General features: G+C 34.6%; 1 protein-coding gene and 3 pseudogenes across 2 annotated transcripts in view; 1 reads left to right on the top strand and 3 right to left on the bottom strand.

Moving 5' to 3' along the window:
• Window positions 1-23,246, top strand: part of PCCA (propionyl-CoA carboxylase subunit alpha) — a 337,827-nt gene that overhangs the window by 70,413 nt on the left and 244,168 nt on the right. The window lies entirely within an intron of this gene.
• LOC112477797 lies at window positions 3,885-4,003 on the bottom strand (annotated as a pseudogene).
• On the bottom strand, window positions 18,259-22,634 carry LOC102895833 (annotated as a pseudogene).
• On the bottom strand, window positions 19,999-20,116 carry LOC112477813 (annotated as a pseudogene).

The raw sequence follows: 23,246 nt of genomic DNA, 5'->3' as shown, positions 1-23,246 counted from the left end.
TGTTAATTTTTTGTTTGGTCTTTTTTTTATCTTGAATTTTACGTAATAAGGTTAATTTTTTTTATTGTGATGATATTGGTTAACGAAATCCAGTGTTTCAAGTGTACAATTCAACAGTAAGTCATATATATTTTGCATTGTGTGTTCACTGCCCATAGTTAGATTTCTTTCTGTCACCACATATTTCACCCCTGTTACCCCGTCTACCTCCCCCCTCCTCCTTCCCCTCTGGTAACCACTAATTTGTTGTCCATGTCCATGAGTCTGTTTGTCATGTTCGTTTGTTTGTTACTTTTAGGTTTATATCCCACATATAAGTGATATCATGTGATTTTTATAAAGTTAAATATTTGTACCTTGGAGTACCCTAAAGCAATAATTATTGCTTCTGTAAACAACTGGTATTATTAGTATAATTTATATACTGGTGAAAAATGCTGACAAATAATATCTCAAGTCTGCATTCTCTTAGAGATGCCCATAGCAACTTTCATGTCATCCATTTATGCTTGCTGTGTTTTTAAAGGGTAATGAAAATAGTTGATAACTGTATTTTACTGAAAAAGGAGACTAAAGTCTATAGCTAACATTTGAATTGGGGTAATAATTTTCTTTTTTTTTTTTTTTTGTCTTAAATACTCTCATGATCTTTTAGGAAACAGATCATGGTAGACTTGACTCGTTAATCATTTCTGTATTTTCTGCTCAGTTTGGTCACTAATACTTGACTTGTTACCTATATTGCTTCACTTTGCCTAGTTACAGGCAGTTCCTGTTTAATTTACCAAGCTTTCTTTATCATGTGATCCTGTCACTCTATTGACAATTGATTGGATCAAGGATTAGTGTCTGACCCAAAGGCAATCTATAGAAGGGTCATGGAACACGGTGTGTGTGTGTGGGTAGGGTGGGGGTTGTGGGTGGTGGTGGGGTGCAGAGAAGGTTGTGACATTTGAACTGAAATAACTGAAAGATAAAGAGCAGCCAGCTTGTGAAGCTATGGGGTAAGCCCTCTCCAGGCAGAGGGAATACCAGGTGTAAATGTTCTGAGGCAGGAATGAGATTAGCATATTGAACTGAGAGAAAGAAGCTGATGTGGCAGTAGAATAATGAATGAAGAAGCAAGTGGTAGAGGATGAGGCTGGGAAGGAAGGCTCAACGTCACTGTAAGAAGTGATTCTAATCTAAGCAACTTTGGGGAGCCTCTGGCGGGAATTTTAAGCATGTAGTGATATAATGTAAGTTATTGCTATAACAACAATGTATATTAGAGTGAAGAATTGTGTGATTAAAAGCAGTTATGATAATAGGAGTGGAAAGATTTAAACTATACTAAATATGACAAGAAACTACCCTAGAAGAATTTAAAGTCTCATGCTGGTCTATGTATAGAAGACATCACTCCTTGATTTTGTCCTACTGTTCTTAGGATGCATCTTTGGGAAAATGAAGCTATCTTCTATTTGTGCTTTGCAAATCATCTACTTTTCAGTCAACTCCACCCTTAACCTTAGAGGTATTAATCTAAATACCAAGAATCATTTCTTTTCCCGCAGTGGTTCATTTTCCTGAGTCTGGATTATTCAGTCTTGAAAAACATTTGAGTAAGACAGCCTGTGGGAACCTTTGACCCTTTAAGTCCTAAAAACAGTTAGGGGATAGATGTGGATACAAAGAGAGTAAATGGTATTCCAGTTTAAGGTGACCCCTTTAAATTCTGTCTCCTGGGATACCTTCCTACCCGTGTTAATTACTGATATATTTCTTTAACTTTCTGTCTGGCTATAGCAGGTGATAGTTATACCAGACAAATATGCTTAAATGAATGCTTGTGTATGGTAGGCACACACACACACATACTTACATTCCAGTGCAGTTTTCCGCTCTAACATCCTTTCCACCATAGATGATTTGTTTATCCTGGTTACGATCATCTTATCTTCCTTAATTTTTGATTTGGGGGTGAATCAATGAAGGCTTAAGCCAGTTTGGGCCACTGAAACATGATGAGAGACTTTTTTTTTGTGATTCCTGGGAAAGAAATTTTCAATTCTTAAGGGAGATAGGAATTTTGCTCAAGCAAAATTTTCTCTTTACCTCCCTCTCCATGTGCCTTTGGTGAATGAGAGGGCTTTGTGCTGCTGGTAGCGTGAGAATAACTAGCCTAAGAACAGAGCTGACTGACAGAAAAGGGCAGATCTGAGAGAATGGTAGAGAAATCCAGAATTGGGAGATAACTTTTAGAAGAATTTCTGTCTAAAAGTGTTGGTGGGGTATATGTTGGGGAGAGGGGAGACAAGGGACGTATAATGGATTAGCAACATTTTGTACTCACAAGAGTCATAGACAGCCTGGTGGAGAAATGATTACTTTTGATGGAGGAGTGTCTAGAAAACTCTCAAGAAGAAAGTGATATTGGAGTTAGGCCTTCAAGATAGGTAGAATTTAGACAGAGAAGATGATAGAGGAGAAGAATGGAGATTCAAAAGGGGAAAGGACATTTCAGGAAGGGGATTAATTTTCTTGGCTCTATCTTTGAAGTAAACTTAGAATCGGACTTATTCTTGCCACTACCAGTGCTACCATTTATCCCAGTCACCAACATCTCTCATCTGCATCATCATGTTAGTTTCTTAGTTGATCTCCAAGCTTCCATCCTTATTTTCCTCTAGAGTATTTTCAAAACTCAGTCAGAGTGATTTGCCAAATTTGTAAATCAGATGTCAGCTCTCTTTGCTAAAAGCCAAACAACAAAATACCTTTAATAATTTCTCATTTCATTCACTGTAAGAGCCAGAGTCCTTCAAGGACCTCCCCCCATCCCGTTCTGACCTAATTATTTTACTCTTTATTGTGTTTTAGCTCTTCCTTGAGATAAGGTATGCTTACAACCTCAGAGCCTTTTCACTTGCTAGTTTCTTTGCCTAGAACACTATCTCCGTATACTTTCTTCGGCCATTATTCACAGTCATTTTCTCAAAGACGCTTACTGGGAATATCCTAATTAAAATTTCAAGTTACTAGTCTTCATAACCTCGCACTCTCAATTCACATTTCCTAATATATTTTTCTCTAAAGTATTTATTGCTGCTTGATATATATATGTATTTTGTTTGTCTTTTTCTCTCACTAGAATGTAACCTATACAACTACAGGAGTTTTTCTTTTGATCATTACTATTTTCTTAGTGCCTAGAACAGTATCTGGCTCACATATATTTACTTAATGAGCAAATAAATGAATAAGCGATAGATTGTCTAGCTTTATTTGGGTCATTCAGGGGACAGATCTGATACCCTAAATTCTCTCTTAAGTAGGCAGATATTTATAAATACAGAAATCGCTTCTAAGTCATCTTTGTAAGATGGCCGTTCAGCCGTTGCTCAGCTTCTGACTAGAATTTTAAACCCTTTTATCATATATGCCAGCATTTGGCAAACATTTTCTGTAAAGGGCCAGATAATAAATATTTTAGACTTTTCTGGCCATAGTGTCACAACTGTTTAACTCAGTTGTGACTACATAACACTACAGTTGTAGTGTGAAAACAGCCCTAGACTATAAGTAAATGAATGAGCATGGCTGTGTTCCAATAAAACTTTATTTAAGGACACTAAAATTAGAACTTTATATAATTTTTAACACGTCATGAACTATTGGCATTCCCCCACCGCCCCCCACCTATTTAAAATGTCCCTTTTAGTTGGAGAGAAATTGACCACTCTATGGGCTGAGTAAGGTGTTTTATTTAAAAAAAATTTTTTTAAATTTTTATTTATAATTTCTTTTAGGTGAAGTAACCCTTACTTGACCTCACAGATTGCAAGAGCCTTGTCAGCTTATACTCCCTTATTTTTTTTAAATTTATTTATTTTTATTTTTTATGCCTACAGCACCTGGTCTTTTTAGGTGGTCTCCCATCCAAGTACTAACCAGGCCCAACCCTGCTTAGCTTCCAAAATCAGACAGGATTGGGCTTGTTCAGGGTGGCATGGCCATAGACTTGGGTATGGTGTTTTAAACAGCTACATGTCTGTACAAATATATTTAGCCTAATATACATTTCACTATCTTGTTTATAAAGATACATGTAGTTATGGTCGGCCACTAAGACTTTGGTTGACGTGAATAGAAAAGCACATGGTACAGTTATTTCTGCTAATGGATGGGTAGCTTATAGTAATATGGAAAATAAAAAATAGGGATAACATATGAGTAATTTGAGAATGTGTCATACAATTTAAATGTATAGGGCCTAGTAGTTATATTCACTAACAGATTTACATTCTCTAGTGCATGTTGATTGAGAATGTGGACAATCAATTCAGAATGCTGTGGAGGAGTTATTTTCATAATTTAAAATTTTCTGTGGATAATGCGATTCTCCATAAAAGATAGTAACTTATGTCTACATTAATGTTAGATTAGATTTATAAAATTTCTGCTTTTTCCCCAAAAGATTTGAATTATGCCCAAAAAGAGGCAAGGGATTAATTTGTCTACCCCCAACTATCAGTGGTACAGGATTTGCCAGCCTAATGGATGTAGAGTTGAAGTACAAAGAGATTTAAAAATAGCCTTTTCTATGGATGTTTAATAAATTAATGTTTAATAAATTAATCTGTTGATTGATAATGTTTAAATTTATGGATTTAGGTATTATCTTTTGTGATGAAAAAATTTGAGACATGTAAACATGTAAGACAGAATCTGAATTATGTCTTTCTGTACTGAGATTAGAATGGAAAGGAGCTCTTAAAAATAAAAGTCAGATGGGGTATGTGAAATAAATGCTAGAAAAGGTTTTTAGGCAGATACAGAGATTAGTGCTATTTTTAGTTAATTAATTTTCATGAAGCTTCTCACGAGGTGGGGATAGTATATTGTATGTAAGTAATCTCTAGGTGACTTATGACATCATCCCAAGTTGTAAGAGAGACTTAAATTATTTTAAAGAACTTTTTTTCTATTTTATTTAGAAATTTATAGATGAGTCACTTTTAGTCATTTTGCGGATATATCTAAACCATTTAATAGTACTAACAATGATTATAACTTTTTATTGTTTTTCAATACAATAAAGTTCTTATTTTAAACCCATAAAATTATACCTTTCAGCCTAAATTCATTTCTGTGCTGTCCTCTCATTAAAAACAAACAAACAAATAAACAAAAAAACAAACCAACCCTGAAATCAATTTACATGTTAATTTGGAAATTCTTTGCTAGATTGGACAACCATATTGGAAAAGGACTGAATCTCTTTAGGGCTTTATTATAGATAACCTAAAGAAGATAGAAGAATGTATTTTGAATTAGTTGCATTTCATGAGGTGTTGACACTTATTTCTAGGTAGGTCTTAACTAGAGTCTAGTCTCCTCTTATGATAGTTGAAAATTGCTGGAGGCTGATTAATACATCATTAGAGCACTGTTTTCGGATTAGTACAGTGAGTGGGCCTTAGTATACCGTAAATATGCCTCTGTATGTCATCCCAAATCATAGATTTCATCTTTGATGGCTGTTTTGGAGTTTATTTGTAATTAAATAACACTATTAAATCAGAGTTGAAGTCTTTGGTCAAGTAGAGTAACTGCAGTGTCAAAATTGAGCTTTAAAAACTGAAATATGTTCTAAACCACAGGGATTTATAGCATGAGCAATAGTACTTCAAAACACCTTTTTTTGTTTGTTTTGGAGGTGTATATTTAAGATAATAATAACATGAGTAACCTATTTAAAATCTATCAGAAGTACTTCACAGCACATGACAGTAGTGATTATATAGGTAAATGTGATATTATAAGCTTTTTAAGATTTCAAGTGCAGAGTAGTTTATCACAAGAAATTATTATTGGTTTGGTGTCTGCTTAGCTGAAGACATTTTCAGGTCTACGTGATAATGTCTCTCATAGAAATCTCACCCGGGTTGTCCTGCTAACAAGTCACTTATGTGCAAAATGAAATTTATCCTTGTAATCAAATCTGCTTTTTGGTTTCTTGTTTCAATGCAGTTTTCTGGTTTGCAAACCTGACAGTCCTCTTTGACTACAGCCTTCCCTTGTACTTACTAATTTAGTCATTCTCCCTAAATCCATTGGCAGGTCTGTTATTAGTATTGCTGCATCTTTTCCCCACAACTTTTCTCTGTACTAAATTCCCACTGCTGTTATAGTTGTTCCTCACTTATTCCTTTTCACCCAGACCACTGATCTCCCTCTCAGTCTTTCCTTGGAGACATCTCAGCACTGCTGTTGGATTGAGTCTCAGAGTGGTTAAGTAACTTGTCCAAGGCCATCCAGGTAGTTTATGGTAGAATTGGAGTTCAGGCAGGCTCCACAGTCCCTGCTGTTAAACATTACACTGCACCACTTTTAATTACTGCGTTTCTTATATATAAGGATATAATTAAAAACCCTGCCTGACAGTTGTTTTGTATGATTCAAGTGGCATGAGAGGCAAGAGGGGTATAGGAAGTGTTAGTCATAACTTCAGAACTTCAAAAGGTTATGTAAGGATGGTGATAGCATACATTTGAAGGGAGTCACACTGGCTAATAAAACATTTCAAGAATATCATTTTGCTGAGATTTATGCTTACTGGTAGTTGATAAAAATGAAGCTTAGTCTGTTATATATGATGTTTTTTCCCTCATCAGTTACAAGGATTGACTTCAGCTAAGGGAGAAGATTGCATCCTCAAGTCTCATTTATCTTGAAGGTTAGGGAGGCCCTGGTTGGCTTTTCTGTGAGAGATGGAAATATCAGGTGATCTGAGCATATTAAAATTGTAGTGGTATTTAATATGAACTGAAGGGAGAAATTCTCTGATGCAAAGGGGAGAGAAATTTTATTTGGAGAATCCCTTTGTCTTTTATTATTTATGCAGCCGATGATTGAAATATTGACATTTCACGTATATGGGTATCATTCTAATAAACTCAAGTTGAGTTGGCTAACAAAGTTTCCACCCATGTATGCTTTATTCCAGTCATCATTATCAGTTTCCTAGAGTACTCTATACTTGCTCTATCACAGCACCCATGCTTTATTGTAATTTCAATTGCATGTTGTATCGTGTCTTTCTAGTTCGTTTGTCCATCGTTGTGTCCCTAGACTTAAGACAGTACCTGACACTGAATGGGTACTTGGCAGGCATGTGTAGTATGACTTTAAGTGTTAAGTAGGATACTGAAGATGTATACAGTTGAGATCTGGTTGTTGTAGGGCTTAAGAGAAAGACAGGAGACCCTTTTGGATGAGCACTGGTTGTATATAGCCTCATCATCATCCTTTGATGAGCACAGAATGTTTTACAGACCAGGGAGAGGTGTTTTCCTGTATACGTGGATATTTGTTTTTCCATGCTACTTTTTCAAATCCTAGTTATCTTTTCCCCCTGAACTGCGACCCTTTTTATGAAGCCTCCCTTGATTCCTCCTTGACTCTGTTTATATTAAGTGCCTGATTTTTCACCTTTTTTTAGTACATTTACTACTCCCTTCTCTGTATTGTTTTTACTGTTTGGTAGGTATTGTTTGTTCTACTTCTTGTTTACAGAAACCAGGTCTGCCCAAACCAGCGTGCTCTGAGTCAGATGGGATGCTGGCGTGATAGTTGTGTCCTGGGACTGTGCCAGGCAAACCTGGTGTATGACCATTTTCCAGTAGTCAGCACATATTCTTTGACTTGTTGAATAAGGATGGCGACTTGAACCTGTTTGCAAGCATGTGGGGTGGATATGAGAAGGCAGAAGAGTCACAGACTAAAATCACTGGTTTGGGTCTTAGTCTTGTTTCTGTCATTTTACCTGTTCAGTGACTGTGGGGAATTAATTTCATCTCTCATATCCTAATTTTACTTGCATGTTAAGTAGAGATGATTATTTATATCTTGCTGTTCTTTAGTCCTATTTTTTTTCTGAGGAGAAAATGATATTAAAAAACCTTTAAAACTGAAATTATTATACAAGGTCAGGTATTACTGTGTAATTCTAGAATAAATTGAAGACTTTCTAACTTTGTTAGAAACCTAGAATCCAATGACTGAAATGTTTATATATAAAATGATTTTTTAGGATAAAGTAAGCCTTAATATAATGCCTTGTAAACAATGCTAAATAAGTAAGTAAATAAATACTGTTGTTATTGTTAGTATTATTGCATTTCTTGTTCTTTTACTCCCTTCAAACTTAAAAAAACATGTTTCCCACGTAGAGATAAATTTATCTCTACTTGGGTCATTCTGTTACATCTTATTGTCACTTTTACTGCACTGCATCCTTGTTAATAACCAAAATAAGGGTGAAAGTGGCAGCTTGGCAGGATAAACTCGTGCTGAGTAGTGTGAGGAATTCCTCAGTTGCTCAAGGCAATTAATTGGAAATCATGATCTCTGCTTTTTTAGCATTCCATTCAGTATTTGAAATAAGCTTTATAATGTAGGTTATACTAGAGCACAGCAATTAAATGTGCTAACAAAAAAGAATATCTCAACTGTAGGTAGAGCATGCTTTATTCAAACCATATGACTCTTATTTCCATCCCACAGCGGTATCGAAAATTTGATGTTTTCCAGAGAGCAGTAAATTAAGGAATTGTGGAAGGACTTCTACTTGTAGTAAATTTTAAAAGAAATTCATAAATATTTTCAAAAGAAACAAATACATAATTCGGATAATATCCCAGACCCATTTAAAAAGTTTTAAAATTAAATTTAGTATCTAATATTTGGACTAAATGAAAGATCTCTAGCCTTTCACCAGCCTTTTACCAACTTGCTGTTCTCATTCACCACCAGCAATAAATATTAATGGACTGTGAGGAATGAACAGGCAGGTGAGTCATGAAGCATTTACATTAATATCCCCTCATGCTAATTGAAGTATTATTAAATCTTAAAGTTTTTTACTTACACTGTAAAATTGCTCATCTAATTTCATAGTTGTCGTAAGGTATATTCCAAAACTGGACTGGAAAAATATTAGCTTGCAATCTAAAAGTACCAATTAATTTTAGTATTCATGAAACAATAAAAATAATTGGATCAGGGAGAAATGAAAGCAACTCCTTTTTAATATCCACAATTGTAGGGATATAAAATAAAAGTATTTTGTGTAAAGTACAAAAGAAAGAAATTACAACTTCATCAATAAATAATTCTTGTGACTAGTTTATATAAGGAGACTTTTAGCAACACATACCAAATTTAAATGTGAAACTTCTTACCCGATCCTCTTAAAAGATACATCTAAAAGAAAAACTTTAAAGTTTGTACCTGCATATTTAATCAAAGCATTATTATAGTAAAAAGGAAAATTAAGCTTCTTGAAAATGCCAGGTAGCTAAATGATAAATGTAACAAGTTCATCCAAGGAATTGTAGTGTCATCGAACTGATTATCTTGCTAAAGTATTTTTTTTTAAATGTTCTAATATTAAACTAGAATTTCTTTAGGGAAGAGAGGCTAAAATTCATCCTGAAGCTTGACTTTTTATTTAATTCAGATTTTTAAAATGTTATTACTAAAGAAGTTAGTTGAATTCTCTGGATATCTTCTATATTGCTTTTCTTTGATTCTTGCCAGAGCAACCTGTCTAAGATTTTACATGGTAAGGGAAATCAGTGGAACTAATAGAAACCTCTGTTTTCTCATATAACACCTCCAGGCACTGGAAAGACAGAATACTTCATTTGCATTCTTAAACATTAGGAACTTCGAATGAGTCTTTCGGCTGGAAATGTTACTGCATCTACATTTCCTAAAGAAAAAAAAAAGATTAACAACTCGGTTTGTGTTAAGTCTTCTCTTTAGTATCCTAATCTGCACAAAGACTTTAGTATCCTAATCTGCACAAAGACTGTTGAAGCTTAGCCTAGCCCATCTTCTTTACAATCAATTAGAAATTGAACTAGATCTGGAAATAGGTATCAGTGTTGATTACAGGGAAATAGAGAAATCAGACATGCACAAGAGAAATGGCAAACACTAACAAACCTTAATCTTAGTCTTCTAAAATAGAACATTTCTAAAATTAATATAGAATATAGTGACTAGAGTTAAAAAAATTCCCCCATTTTAAGTTTGAAAAGCTTACCCCAAAATGCAAGAATATTCAGAAATTTATAGTTTAAATATTTTTATTAATATGTACCCCAAACCTCTTCTTTGTCCTAAGTATCTCAGAAACCCAAAACATTTAATACATTTAACAATTTTCTGACTTGATAATACCTGAAAAATAGAAATGGAAGTCATCCACTGTCAAATACTAGAAATAGAAAGCGTTCTTTGCTGTAATGTTCACTACCTATGCATGAAATAAGGTTTTATATTTAACTATATTTCTTAACTAGAAAACCTGACTTCTTCCATTTGTTACAGCAAAGAAAGTTACCACTACTCTATTTCCCTTGCTAAATGTTGTACATGGCTGTCATCTGGAAGTGGTAACATTACTTGAGTGTATTGTGCCAAGTAGACACTGAATACAAAATATACATTAGACCGAATGAAATCCAGATACTGATAATATTGAAAGAGATTCCTTTGGTTAAACTGAGTCACAACATACACAGTTTACCATGAGTTAAACATAGTTTGTAAGTGTGTCATTAGATTTCAGTGGATTTTGCAATTAGCGTCTCAAATTAAAAAACTGTGTTGGTTTATAAGTTTGTTTATAATTTTAAAATAGAATCTTTGTACCCGCTCTACTACTTATCCCCCATAACAGTCATATTTCTTAATGTTCTTATCCTAATGAGTCACATAAATTGGTTTCTTAATTTACTGTTAAGGACTCTCAGTTGACTAGCACTTAAAGACATGACTCCTATAAATGTGGGGGGTTGGAGGCTGATCATATCTTCTTCTGTTGTTCTGCACTTTTATTGATGCCCCATAGTCGGTGTTGGGGAAAATGAATTAGGATTCAAACTCCAGTCTACTGTAATCATTGCCCTGTCACGCTGCACAGCTTGGGGCCTCCAGTAGCATGCCGAATAGTAGTGACGGAAGCGCTCACCCATACTTCACTCAATCTGGGGGTAAAGATCCGGCCGACTGGTATTTACCCGTTACCACAAAAACTACACTAGCAATGTTTCTCTCATATGTATGCTCAAATATTCTCCTTATCTTTTATTTTTAATGATTATTTTAAGAAGTACACTGAGTGCAGGTTAAAACTAACCACCAAAATAGGTTTCAACATGTATTTCAGAAAGCTGGAGGGAGGAGCTTTCCCTCTTTTACATTGTAAGTCTTTGGAGCCCAAGTGCCAGCTTGCCTCGAATTCCTTCCTGGTACTAAACTGAGTTGTTTGTTTTTTAACAACAACAAAAAATTGACTGAGTAATATTGCAAAGAAGTATCAGAAGTGGTGTCATTGGAAACAAAACTATTTACATTAAATAAGAAATCTGTTCGCAGGTCGGGTTTGCCACATTTACAACAGTGTAATACATTGTGACCAAAAGCATAACAAAATACAGCTTCTGTCTCAATACTTTGTGAGCGTGGTTTGTCACAGGTGAGGTAAGTTGAGGCAGTGAGAGGGAGAGGAGTTAAGTGGGAGGAAGATCAGTTTTTTGTATTGATTTCTGGTTTCATCACGGATCAGACAGCAGTCCAGTGTTCTATATAGCCCTCTTCCACTGCTGGTACAGGTGGCCTGATGAACTGGTTTCTGATGCTCAGAGAATGTAGTCTCAGTTCTGCTGTGATTTCAGCAGAGCTTACAGCATTGGGAAGATCCTTTTTCTTTGCAAACATTAGTAGGACAGGAATTCCTAATCAACTGTTCTGTTACCATCCTTATGAGCTCTTTTTGGGCCTCATATAAAGAGCAAAATTTGAGTGTTTTGGAAGTAGTGATACTGCAGAGGCTGAATCTTGCCCTTCCCTGGCTGTCCATGTTCAAGCTAGTGAAGCTGATGTTTTTGTATTTTACAGTTTCCATTTTAACCTATAGTGGCAGTAGTTACCATTTCACCATGCTTCACTTTGTACAAAATATAATAGTCCACTGAAGCATCCCAGACAAACATGAGAATGCACTTTTTTCTTTTTTTTCTTTAAAGCCAAAAAAGCCCTTGAAGAGGTTAGCAAACTGGTCTGAGAAACATCTCACTGGCTGTAGGTGCTGCTGCAGCTGCTACTGGTCCAGGCGGTGTTGGTTTCACTCCTGTGACATGGTGGCGTTGAAATTGTTTTCAAAATTTTTATCATAAGATAAAAAGCTGGTACAGAAAAACTGTACAAAACAAATGTGTGGTTTACTTAACATGAATAATCTTGTGATCATTATGTAAGTCCAGACATTAGACATTTGCCCTGAATCCTAAGCCTGTTCATGTGACCCATCTCAAACCTAAACTCTAATCTCTCCCTCTACACATTGTTTTGACTTTTATAGTAATCATTTTCTTGCATTTTAAAATAATTTTATTGTTCAAATGTGTATCCCTAGACACTATGATTCGTCTTGCCCATTTATTTTCAACTTTGGTATGTCTTCTAAATTTCTCTTAATCTATAGGTTCTCCTTGAATACTTTCCTTTTCCTTACAGTTTATCTGTTGAAGAACCTTGGGTCTTTGACCTATAGAGGTTCTCTCAGTCTTGACTAGCTGGATAATCATGGTGCAATTCAATGTTTTTCCTCCATTCTTGACATTTCCTACAAATTGGCATCTGGATTCAGAGATGGGACCAGACTCAGGTTTTGATCCTTTTGGCCAAGACTGTATGTAGGAGGCACATGTCTTACTAGCACTTTGTTAGATCTAGGCAGCCTTTGTTGCTTACTGCCTGTATCTAGTACTTCACAGGATTGTAAAATGGTGATATTTTAATTCTGAAATCTTTTTTATTCATTAATTGGAATATATTTATAAAGAGGCCCTTCCCTGCATTTATTGTTTGGTTACTTAGTGGTATAATTCATACGGAAAAAGCAAGATAAATGCATAGTTCTTTACCTTTATTAACTAGCTTTTGAGGTAATAAACTGGTTCCTTATTCTCAAAGTTAGCCAATTCTTTTTAAAAGTATTATCGTTTATAAAGTCTTAGATTTAAACTTATTTTGTAAGTTTAAATCTGTTGAGATTGTTAGTGAAGCTCACGTTGTCCCTCTTTAGCCAATGGAGCCTAAGTTGGCTAATGGTCTTTTTGACTTGACCCTCATAATCTTTTATAGCTTCCTTGCTCTCTGGTCTGACAAGATATTCTAGGCTCATGTTTTATACTTCCTGCTTCAAGTCTTTAATCAGCCATTTTTTCAAGATACATTGGTTTCTTTTAATTGTATTTAAAGACCACAGTCAGGGTGCCAGGCATGGCCATTGCTACTGATGGTCATTGTTTCTTGGCCTTTTTAATTTATGGGGCTAGGAAATAAAATATGTGTATTAACAGTTTTTAACATGTTTTATGCTATATATGTGTTGTAATTATGTTATAAAAATAGAATATATACTATGTTAATATAGTCAATATTTGTGTATTTAGATATAATGCTAATCTCAACCCCAGATAAGATATATAATACAAATTGAATATATAATATAGATTTATATAATGAAATACCATATTCATAAAAATATATAACATTTTTCTAATATGTATATATACACGTGATTTGAAAGTATTATTGAATATTTTATGTGAAATAAAAATACCTCCTGTGTTCATAGCGATACTTTCAATTGAAAGTCAGAATCGTAGAACTTTTACTTAACCTCATCTTTGTTACCTCTGTATCTTCATTTACAATATTTAGAATTCTGACTCTCAGGGATAGAAAACAATGCTAAAATTAGAATACCTCATAACTGCTTGTCTAAGAGCACACACAGCAATTTCACAATAATATTAATACCAGTATGATTACTGAAAACATAAAGTTTTACATGTCACTTCCCTATTCTTTCCTCACTTTTAAAAACAGTTGTACTATACCTATATTGTCAGGAAGGATAGCTATTATATACTACACCTTTAGTTCTACAAACAACTACAGATCCTTTATGTTGATCTTCTTTAGTCATTTTGGTTTCCTGAAGCTCATTCTCTAGTACAGGAGTGGACAGACTTTCTGTAAAGGGCCGATAGCAAACATTTTTGGCTTTGTAGGCCATAAAGTCTCTCAAAAGTACTCAATCTTATCTTGGTAGTGAGAAAGCAGCCATATAACATGTAGACTAATGAGCATGGCTGACTTCCAATAAAATTGACTTTGTTTTATATAATTTTCACATCATGATATACAATTCTTAACATTTTTTCCTAAACAATTAACAGTGTAAAATTCATTCTTAAATTGTGGACTGTACAGAAACAAGTAGCAGGCTGGATTTGGCCCACAGACTAGTTCGATTTTTCTATTTGATTTTTCAGAAAGAGTTCATGAGTTCTTGCTTGTTGTTACATTTTCTCTGTCCTTTATACTTGGAAGTCAGTTTTGTTTGATTTAAAATCTTGGCTCATACTTTCTTTTCTTGAATGTCTCATGCAGTGGAGTACATTAGTTCATCTTCTTTTGGCATGAATTATTGCTCTCAGAGTCTGGTGATAATTTAAATTTCCCTTTTGTATAAGTCATATTTCTTTTTTTTCACCCCTTTTCTTAAGTAATATTGCTAGGATATATCATAGCATTGGTCATTCTGGTTCGAATATCTCAGGTATGCTCTTTGATATGTATTTTTAATTTTAAGGAATTTTTTTGCTAGTGGAAATATATTTTAATACAATAGCTGCCAGCAATATACCGGTTCTATGCAGACAAAAGAAGATATAAGCACAGTATAATAAGCTTTCGTTTGCTTTTTCAAGTAATTTTAAAGAAAATATTTTAATTCTGTTCAGCATTGTGACTCGGGGACATTTTTTTTCCATGATAAAAATATAATTTTAATAGCCCAACTTTGATAATTTATAAAGAATGGAATAAAAAAAGCCCATATAGTATATCAATAATGAATGCTTCCCTCTCTTTGAATCAAATACTATTATAACCAGTGTAAGAAATTGGTTAAACAATAAACTTGATAAAATGTGTATCAAAATGTTCATGAAAAAATACATTTTTTTTTTTTTTACCATTTTTATCTTGTAGATATTTTCTAAATGGATATTTTAAATGCACAGAAATAACTATCTACATGCAACTCTGGGGAGATTTAAAGCTCAACCTAAGTAAAAATGCCTAAATTCTAGAGTTGATCAACTTAGGGTAAGAGTAAATGTCAGAAATCCTTTAATTGTATACACATTGCTCAAGGGTTTGAAGATAAGTTGCATAAGCCAAAGTTACCAAGAAATAAAATCTTTTATGAATTTTATCTAAGTCCACAATCCTAGAAAAAAAGAACTGTATAGAAAATCTCCATTTACATTTTTCTAAAGGAAGTCATATCAGCTGCATTAGTAGTTTTCCCAACTGTCGAACCCTAAAGTTTCTCAGGATTCCTTGGAAATAGAGCTTCAGTGCAGACTGCAGACTCTGATCTCCTTGTTGGTTTATATGAAGGGGAAATGATCAGTAGTTGCAGAAATATCGGATGATTTCCATTTTGTCAGCCTGCACACTCCATGAATGCCGTGAAAACTTTTATGCCCCAAATCTTTTAAGACTTTCAGCTATGGTCTTTCCACAAATATAAGATGGGGTAAAAAGCATGTTCTAGCATCATACTTTTTCCAAGTTTTTGTCCATTTGCCAGCCTCAGTTACATTTGACTACCTTCTCTGATAAATAAGTTCTATCTTTCTATAGAGAAAAATAACTGCCTTCATCAAAATCATAACAGATAGACCTGTCTTCCTTGGATGTTGAGACAGCCAAGAATAATCATGGGATACATTTTAAAAAAGAGAGAATAAATATCCAGGGTAAAAATACCTCACAACTGAGTTTCAGAATGTATTTTTTATCACTCTTTTATAAAGAATGATGCTTTTTTTCTCATTAGCCCTCTACTCTGCACCACTTAGCCTGCCATTCACTTGAAAGAACAAACACCCCTTCTCCTGAGCCTTTTTCATACTTTAAGTTATGAGGTGAGGTTTAATATCACCTGTAGCCAAGTTAACACTATTTTAAAAATAGGCGAAAAGTGATGATGGTTGTTTGTGTACTGGTGCAGATGTGACATTTCACCCACTGGTGCTACTGCTATTGAATTTCTCAGATAACCTAATAGTGCTGCTTCCTGGAACAAGGTATATCATCATCCAATATTTAATTACAAAAAGATGGATGCTCAAACTTGATCAGCAGTTCTAAGAAAGGTAAAGCAATACAAAACAATCTCCTTGACCCAAACAGTTATAATATGGAGCTTTTCTTATCTTTCTGTACTAAGCTAATTATGGATAGGTTAAAAAATGCAGTATGCTTATTAAAATCAGGCTGCTTCCATAAAGCCAGTACTTACTAAATGTTAGCATATCAAAAGGGGAGAAACACTGACATTTTAAAGCAATATACTGGAAATTCCTAAAAACAGCCCGTGACAAATAGTGCTTCTTAAACAAGTTAGGTATAAAATGACCCAAAATGTATTAGAGTCACAACCTCATCTTTAAATAAAATGAGTAAATACATAGCAAACTTTTATTTTCACCAAGTTCATTCTCCTTTGTTAGAGCACAGATAATTCCTGGCTTAGGACTTCAATTTAAACAACAAACATGCACAGTGCTATTCCTCAATGTAGCTATAGAAAAATTTAATTGAAGGAAGCACGGTGATTGAGATTAGGTACAACTGTGGTAAATATGTACCTCCCCTTAACAACTATAGTTTAGTCCAACAGGAGTGACACATCCTCTACCCGAAGTCTAATAGTAAATGCGGATGGTAATGGGAAAGCTGGTAATCTGGGTGTTTTATCTTGCCTTTTTTTTTTTTTTTTTTAAATATAGGATGGATACTGCATTCTTTAGATTACCCACATTAAACATTCTTTAGAAACAAAATTCTACTTGATGTTTTGACAAACCCATCCTATATTCCTTAGGTAATTTCTATGAATATTAATATTTACATTACTAATCATCGAAGTGCTATAGCTAAATCAACTATGCTTACCTAAAAAGGAGCTTTTTAAAATAAAGGAAGAAAATAATGTTCCAAATGAATGGTATTGGGCAAAATACATATAACAAACACCACATTTAGACAGAGGATCAGGTGCCCATTAGTTTTTTTATACGGATAAAATGCTCAAGAAAGATCTTGAGACTATCATTCGTCCTCCTAAATTTCTAGCTTCTACATAGTGTCAGATGTTATAATTGGCATAAAGGACATGCTTTTAGGAAAATAAAAATCCATGTGCAAAGTAAAGTAGCAAAATCTGTAGTGACTTTCTGTGGAAGGCACTATCCTCTGTTGGTAATGCCTGTTAGTACGTATCCAGGAGAGACTAACTTGAAAGGGTATTTTGATACAGTAGCAATCCTTTCATATACTCTTACTAAATATTGTAAAATTCCAAAAATACATAAATATTTGTTGTACCATGCATTATGCCCCAGTTTGGGGCTGACTGATGAGGTCATGGTTACTGTTTCAGTAGTGAAACATTGTACCTCAAAAGTTTTGCTATCTAAAGAAGAGCAAAGGCTAGAAATTGTTCATATTTCCCTCATAGACCCATCATCTGAATTTTGGACCCATTGTCAATGCGAGAGAGAATATGTTTTGCACCTTCTTTTTAGTCAAGAATGTTTACTCTCAAAACAGAAGACTAGAATTACAGATTTCCCCCACTAACCCCCGCTCCCGCTCCCACAAACCACCACCACCTCTGGAGATTTTTGTCCTTTACATTGCTTGCCAAATGCCAGGACAGTTTCAAATTATTAAATGACCAATATAGAAAAGAATGGGAAATAAAGGAAACTTATTTCCTTAAAAAAAAAAAAAAGTCTTGCCATCTATACACTGTGAATGCATGTCTTGGTGAGGGCTTTAGAGAGATGGCAAACTACCTCTAAAGTGAAGTTTGTGATGAAGTGTCTCCAAATTACAAGAGAGGAGGATATCGGGTACAGGAGGCAGGTAGAGTAAAATTAAAAATAATACTGCTTAGGAATGTATGTTTAAAGATCGTTATGATACCTTGCCTATCCTTTATTCCAATCTTGAATAACTGCATGTTCATGCAAAATAAAATTTCTACTTTATAGGAGGAGGAGCAGTCTGTTAGGAAAAGCATATTCTTAGATATCTTTCTCATAAGTGCTATTTTACTTGGTAAGTCTTGGTTACATCACTATACGCTATTTCAACCTCCTTATCACTGGGACTTTGTATTTGTGAACTCATCCCTACTATAAGCATTAGTTAAGTATCTACAGATGCCAGTCATGCTTTTGGAATATCAAAGTTGTGATATTTTTTGGCCACCACCTTGACAATGTGCAGTTTGGGCAGCAAGGTGCAATTAGCCATGTCATTTCATTACCATTCAGAAATTTACGTGTGGAAAACTAATAGCATTTCCCATACTATTCTCAGCAATTTCATCAGGGAGGGGAGAAATCAGATATTTATCCAGTTTCTGTAGTGTTTTCAAGAGGTCCCTCTCCAATGCTTCATTAGCCTCTGGTCTTGAATTCTTAATATATGCAGAAAATTTGGCAAAGATGTCCATTCCAGCATTATTCAATTCTGAGTATTTTGATGAAAGCTTTTAAGTACTTGGGAGGGCATATGCCTCCTTCAAGAAATTCTTCAGTCTTATTTACATCCGTTTTGACTTCATCGTTGTAAGTTATAAATGATGGGTGGGTCCCAGTAGTCAAGCTCTGCAGATCTACAGGCTTTCTTTTCAGGTCCATGGTAGCAACACTAAATACAACTTCTTTGAGCTAAAGAATCATGAAGAGTGCCTGGGAAAAGGGGCAGTTTCCTAGGCTTTTACCATCACTGCCAGCCTTGACGAAGAGCTGTTTGTTTTCCTCCTTCAGCCACTTGGGCTGCGTAGACAATGCTGTGGTCGGCTCAGCTGGGCTCTGTGGACAGGGGTTATGGTGTCTGCTTCTGTTCTGGGGATGCTCTGGTGTGGGTACCCACAGCACTGCGCCTCCCTGGACAGTCTTGGATTGGAGTTCGGAGCTCACATTGGCTCCTCAGCACCACCTCCTCAGCATAGCCCCATGCCTTGCATCTGACCAGGAAGTTTTCTTGAATTGTAGGTTTTATTATTTTTCTTCAGTTTTCTTCAAAGATTCCTCTTATATGTATGTTGGATGGTCTTTACCTTGCATCTTTTAAAAATTTCTTCATTTTTTTAATTTAAAAAATTTTTAAGTTTTTTCCTTTTTCTATTTCTTGTGAGGCATTATCTGTTTTCTCTATTCACTCTTATTGTAGTATCTCTAGTTTTGTCTTTATTTTTGAAATGATTTTCTTTTCCATTTCTAATTCTATCCTGAAGTCTGTCATCTCATTTCTAAGCATTTCTAATTCTGATTTATGTTATTTCATGTTTTCTATCATTTAAAAATGTCTTTCAGCTTGTTTTGAAACAAGTAACAGTTTTGATCTGTTGTGTTAGCATGTCTTCTCTTGTGCTTATTTCCACCCTCCATGGATGTTATTCTAGTAATTTTCTTCTTAAAAAACATTGTATGGGATTTTACCTTGATACTTTAGTTTTATGTATGAAATTTGTTTTCTTCTGTACTGCTTTTAAAAGGTATATGTATTTTAAAATCAGTGGTACATGTCCAAGAAGTTCAAATACTTGAATAGAGAAAGCAAGAAAAGATTTATTCTGAGGTCTTGAAAAGATGAATTAACCTTGTAATCTATTATTCATTTTGATGCTCATATTGTTATGACCATATTCAATGGGTAGCTCTATCTATCTGCAACTATGTGCCTTTTTTTTTTTTTTAGGAGAGTCAACCCTTGGTTGACCTCACAGATTGCAAGGACCTTGTCAGCTTACAATCCCTTATTTTTTTTTATTTTTTATACCTACAGCACCTGTTCTTCCTAGGTGGTCTCCCATCCAAGTACTAACCTGGCCCGACCCTGCTTAGCTTCCAAGATCAGACAGGATGGGGCAGTTCAGGGTGGCATGGCCGTAGACTGCAACTATGTGCTTTTGAGATAACTATTTTTAAAGCTTCCTCACTGACTCAGTTTTTTTATTTCACGTGCTGCAGCAATCCTGGAACTGGCCTTTTCTACCAGAAACCTTTTTTTCTTTTAGCAGGGAGTATATTGAAGTCCAGAATCTGGGTCCTTTGGGCAGGTTTTCCATGATTGTGTCTCCTGTCTGACCCTGGTTTTACAGTTATCCAAGTAGTAATTCTTGGTGAGCCTAAAGTATATACTTTTATAAAAAATATGAATTCATAGTATAGCAATTTACTATGTTTTGGTATTTCTAAGAATAAATTATGTATCATACATTTCGATTTTTACAGATGACAATTATTTCTGTCCATTTGTAATATAAAGTAGTGATTTCAGCTTTTCATAATTTATTTCCTATGTATCATTATTAAATTGTTTTTCAGTGAAAACATGCCATGTTTTTCATGAACCTAAGGCATTTATCTTCATTCAAACATTGTATTTATCATTCATGGTAAATTTATAAAGACTTTTAAAAAAGCATATTTTTAGAAGTAAATTTTATTGCTATGGCATGTCAAAAAGGCTTACTGGTGCTTAAGGGAAATGGATAATTAAATGGATGACAAAAGATACAGGGTTAATGGAAGAATAGCAAAATATCACTAGTGAATAAATTCTGTCCTAATTATTTAAATCACACAAATGAATCTGGTCAAGAACTCAGGACTTTTGAAACTTGCTCCATCACTTTGCAATTACCCTGACTTCATCCTTGCCTTCTTGGTCAAAGAATTATGGGAGTCAGCAGCTTGGATGTTGCTTTCTTATTTTGCTTTAGTTATATTTAAAGGCTAACCCAGGGAATACTACCAAAGCATATGGATATAAAAGAAGTTATTTCATTGCAACATCTATTCAAGTAATTACCTGGCATACTACTGGCTATTTTTTGTGTGTGTGTGTGTGTTGAATGGGAAAAAGAATAGTTACTAAATACTTAATGTGAGCTTTTTTTTCTGATAATTTTGCATTTTCGGGTGAGTAATTTTCTTCCAATTAGAATGCATGAGAAAAATCTGGTCAATCAGTGGTTTCTGGTCATTGGGCTCTTGTTAATCAAAAGTTTTACTGTATAATCATAATGTTCTTTGGATGTTCTCATTTGTTATTTCTTCAACTCTTTGTCAGTTATAGTTATTCTGAATACTTGATTACATCTGTCTGGCATAGTGGTTTTTAAAACAGCATTTATAATAAAAAATTCCTGCATCTTAGCAAGTAAAATGAGAATAAGGAAAGACAATTGATAGTTGAAACATGATTGTTTTCTCTTGATTTAACTTAGTGTTTAGTGAGTTGTAGGTTTGGGATAAAAAAAAAAAAATGAATATGATTATTGCTGCGGTTCAAAATGACTGGCTCATCCAGCTGGAGACATAGAATGTGGGGAGGTGCAGGACTACCACCACTCTCTCTCTCACAGAGCGGCTCCACTTTTCATGTATTTTACATTTCAGGTGTTTTAATAAGATTTAAAAAAATAGATTCTACTATTAAGACTACATACAGACATTTGGTGGGGAGGTACTTTATGAGCATCTGTTATGGCTGAAGAGATTTCTTATCTAGCGTTCTACCATTTGTAGCACTGGTAATTGTAGGTATTTGGGTTCCTTTAATGTATTTTGGGGTCTTATTGACCTAGCCGTCTTATTATTCTAGTGTTCTCTTTTTACCAGACTTCTGGATAAGGGACAAGAACTAACAGTTGTAGCACTCAGCTTGGTGTTTTACATTATTATTTTATTCAGTCTTTCAATCAAACTTGCAAGGTGGTTATTATCCCCATTGTCACACAAAGAAAAGGATGTTTTATGCTCAGAATTTTAATATGTCCCATTCTTCCGTCTTGCTTTTGGACAGGAGGGAAAGAATACATCCTCAATTTAAAGGCACTGGCTTTTCTATACATTTTTTTTTTCTTAATGATTTCAGCTACAACTTTTAATTCTCTCCTATATTTGATGGCTTTAAGAAACCTTATCTTAGCCTGGACTTATAATTTCTAGATTGCTCTATCTGCCTCCTGAACACGGGCACTTGACTATCTCACAGGCCTCTCAACTCAGCATGTGCTAAGATGCAATCATCCTCTTATCTCTCAAATATTTATCTCCTCATATATTCTTTGTCGATTCTCTGTTCTACTTCCATTTCCTCCTCTGGGTGGGTTTAGTCCTCCTGGGCCATAATGGCCGCAAGAGCAATCCAACACACTGCAAAAGGTTCTCTGGGTAATATTCTCATCAGGAGAATGAAGCTCCTTTCCCAAGCCAAGATTCCTTCAGGCAGCAATGCCAAGAAAGAGGTAGAAAATGAGACATAAAATACACAATTTATTCTTTATACTGAACTAAGGTTATAGGAGAATGAACAATTAGGCACCTTACTCTGATGATGCACAGCATACAGTCTGGATTTTCCTTCTTCATCTTTAACCTCAGTTCTTCACCCAGTGACCTCATGTTTAACCTCAACAAACTCCTCCTTTACTTTTCTAGATCAGTCCGTATGGTGGCACAAACTACATAATATGTTGTTTTGCAACTAGTTAATATTTTCTTCATTAGCATTTTTTTTTTTAATAACAAACAGGTAGTGGTGGATCCATTGCTGAGGAACCAAATGTTCTTTAGACAGAGCAGTTGTTATTGAAATCATAACTTTACCTGGTAAATTTCTACTGTATTCTTGACTCATTTGTTATAGTCATATAGTCTACTTAATTTTGTCTGTTTCTCTGAGGTATCTTTCTTATTCTCTGAGTGATCTTTCATATTTTCTTGAATTAGTTGATATCCTGTGGTTTTCATCCATGTTATCCCCTACATTTAGTTCAAAGCCTGGCATAGAGTTGGTAGTCAATAAATATGGACATTTGTGTAGATCTAGGCACTGTACTGTAGAGTATTGAGAATACAAAGATTTATAAGGCATTTTAAAAGTGAACTTACTATTTAGATTGGGTGGCAGGATACAGTATATAAATATAACACCATAGAAGTTGCTTTTCCAAAGAATACTGTTAATATCAAGCAGGAGTTTTTTACTTTTATTTTCCTTTGACCCAATTTTGT

Source organism: Pteropus alecto, unplaced genomic scaffold (assembly GCF_000325575.1).
Source record: "Pteropus alecto unplaced genomic scaffold, ASM32557v1 scaffold13, whole genome shotgun sequence".
NCBI classification, from domain to species: domain Eukaryota; kingdom Metazoa; phylum Chordata; class Mammalia; order Chiroptera; family Pteropodidae; genus Pteropus; species Pteropus alecto.
This window is presented reverse-complemented; position numbering and strand designations above follow the sequence as displayed.